The sequence below is a fragment of the Populus euphratica genome, unplaced genomic scaffold (genome assembly GCF_000495115.2).
Source record: "Populus euphratica unplaced genomic scaffold, PopEup_1.0 scaffold4104.1, whole genome shotgun sequence".
NCBI lineage: Eukaryota > Viridiplantae > Streptophyta > Magnoliopsida > Malpighiales > Salicaceae > Populus > Populus euphratica.
Window position 1 is genome coordinate 4423 of NW_011503963.1, and position 3312 is coordinate 7734.

At 35.6% G+C, this 3312-nt stretch overlaps 1 pseudogene; it reads left to right on the top strand.

Moving 5' to 3' along the window:
- The first annotated feature begins 394 nt into the window (after window positions 1-394).
- Window positions 395-2736, top strand: LOC105119957 (60S ribosomal protein L32-1-like; annotated as a pseudogene).
- Window positions 2737-3312: the final 576 nt, after the last annotated feature.

Here is a 3312-nt window from a genome sequence, read left to right on the forward strand (position 1 = left end):
ACACAGCTAAAAGGAAAACACTTTCTTGAAAACTAAGCTAATTTTTTTGACTAAAAAATATTTTTATTGACCAGAAAATGACAAATACAGTTAAAAAGTGTTTTTCGTTGACCGGAAAGTGTTTTTTGTTGAATAATTTTTCTAATGACAAATAAATACAGGAAAATTTAAAAAATAAATTTCCAAAAACTATTTTTCAAAAAACAAATATGGTCTCAAGGAAAATATGGATTAATTAATAAAAAAATTTATATTAATTCTTTATTAATATCATATCGCAGACCAATAGTGTTTTCACAGTAGAAAACTCCATTTTCTTTTAGATTTTGTTATAATTATAATATATGATAAACATAAAAAAATTGTCCGCTTCCAAATAATCGGACAAGTTCTGTAAGACCCGATCGCCCAGACGGCCAAGGTGTTAGCCACAGAGGCATGACAAGTAATTAAGAGAACCATAATTCTCCACCGCTGACCTGTCATACTACGACGGCCCAGGTCTCTTGAATTCGACCCGTGGAAAGACGGAAAACCCTAAACATGCTTTCTCTCTTGCTTCTTGAGCCGAACCACACTCTTGAAATCTCGGCGGCGTAGGCGTAGCGAACCACCGTGAGCTCTCTGCCTCTCCATTTTCTATTCTCCTCTCCTCTCTTCTTTGATTTTCAAATGCTATCATCTTATGTGTATGGAGCTAACAAATGTGGTTGGTGCGTGTTTTGTTTGAATGCTGCTTACGAAGAAGATTGTTAAGAAGCGAGTTAAGAAGTTCAAGAGGCCACAAAGTGACCGCAAGATCTCTGTCAAGGTATGATTTACTTTTGTTAAATATGTTAGCTTACAACGTTGGGATTCTGTAAGGAAAATGATGATACTTGTTGTCGCCCCAGTCTTACTTGCATTTTGAGGTGCAGGATGGTGATTGACATTCCTTGTCTGATTCCTTCAACTTATAATCATTGGACCATGTCTTATAATTTTTATTTTTTATTTTTTGAAATTGGTTTTTTTAGCCTTGTAATGAAGAGCCCATTTGACACCCAGTCTCATTTGCTTCCTTCTTTGGTTGCAGTATGGCGAGCTAGCGATCGACAATCCGGTCCCTTTTAGGCTAAACAACTACCCTTTTTTTTTTTTTAATCTTCAATCAGTATAATTGTATAGTCTGATTTCCTTGTTTCGTTTACAGGATAGGAGTTGTAGTCCTTTTCTTTTGTCCCTGGGTTTGAAGGATATGATGAAGCTTTTTTGACACCTAGTCTTAGTCCTAATGGAAGCTGCTGATTAAATTATTTTGATCTGATCCTTCAGGGAAAAAAGCGACTTCTTACTGTTTTTAGTTTTGTTAATGTTTTAGATCTACATGTAGTTTTTTGAGTTAAGGAGATATGCAATGAGGTGTGATGATATTTATCCACCATTTCTGCTATAGGATGATGAATTTTATACATGCACTACCATCTGATCTCATTTGCATATCCATGCGGCTGTTTATTATATAGTATTCTATTTTCTATATTTACACTGCAATCTATGATGCAAATCATTTGTCAGTGCTGATTGTACTGTGATGATCATAAAAAAATCACCATCTTTCGGCTGAGGTTGCAGATTTTGGCTAGTCTTTCAATGTGGGGTTTCTTATGCTTGGTTTATCTTCTCTAAATTTCTTAGGATGTAGAGGTCTATTAAATGTTGCCATTTGCCCATGGTATCTGATGTCCAGAATTTGTTTTTGTGGCTGGGCATTTCGTGTAAAGGGCAGAAACAGATTATAAACAGGCCCTGCGATGCGACACAGCTAGCTGGTCCCTACAAGCTTTACTGTTACTTTATCCCTGCTTACATCTCTTTGTTGCCTGGCTGCCCATGTTTTCCTGTTAGCCGGTTTCTTTGATTTGTTTCCCATAACTCTCCTTCTCTCAATGTTACTATATGGATCTTCTTCATAAGCGTTTCATTTTCTTCTGATACCTATGTTTCAGTCTTCATAATTTTTGACAGACAAGCTGGCGCAGACCAAAGGGTATTGATTCTCGTGTTTGAAGAAAGTTCAAGGGATGTACTCTGATGCCCAATATTGGTTATGGTTCTGACAAGAAGACTCGTCATTATCTTCCAAACTGCTTCAAGGAATTTGTTGTCCACAATGTCAAAGAGCTAGAGGTGTTGATGATGCACAACAGGTAAAAACACAGATAAGCTCTTATTGTCAGAGTACTTTATACCAAGCAGATCACTCTCTTTCCCAATTGACGATTCTTTTTAATGTGATCCAGGACTTACTGCGCTGAGATAGCACATAATGTGTCAACAAGGAAGAGGAAAGAGATTGTGGAGCGAGCGCGCAGCTTGATGTTGTTGTAACTAACAAGCTCGCGAGGTTGCGTAGCCAGGAGGATGAATGAAGAACAGAGTCTGTGTTGAGGAGGGAGGAATTATTTTCCATGTGAAGTATGCGAATTTTGCTGTTTTACAGTCTCTGTAACATGGTAAATTATGATATTCTCTGATAGCAATACTACATTTGTTGCCCATCTGTGCTGTGGCTGGCGCTTTCCTCCCCTTGTATTACTTTGTAGGGTTGCCGAGATGAAAGTCAGATGGTGTTTTCCCTCCGTAAATAGTCTTGAGTATCATTGAAAATGGAGGAGCTTCGGTTCTCAAAAGGAAACATTGGTTTACTTAACTGGCTGAATTTAATATATTTCAGGCAAATGAAATTCAACTCTACGTACTATCAATTTGTTCAAATTCAAATGACTATCGTTGATAAAATTGTGTTAGATAAACTCCTATTCTCAACCACAAAAAAAAGTCCGAGACCAAAATACTTTTTCATGGCATGAAAACAATAAAAAAGAAAAACCTTACTCGGTGTTAAATCTGGTCCCTAATAACCTAAAGCCACGACCTATTTCAACATTGCATCCAGCCATGCACATATCAAACTAACCAAAAGAAATTATTAGATAATGATGAAATTAAAAAAATAAAAAAATTTCAAGGGCCAAAGTCAACAATTACAAAAGATACGAAGAAAAGGCACTATAGCTAGATGTGTTTAGTGCTCATGTTGTCGCAGATTGAACAAATTATTGTTTTAATGTAAAAAGAAATCTTAGGTGATAATAGTGTTTTTTAAAAAGTAAAAGAAATCCAAGAGTTAGATTATTAACTTTATTGGATTCAATAATCTCAATTAATTTAACAATGTAATTAAAAAATAGATAATAATAACAAAGAAATAAAAAAAAATTTAGCCTGAGTTAACTTCTATTAATTCTAAAAACTCGTGACTTTACTCAT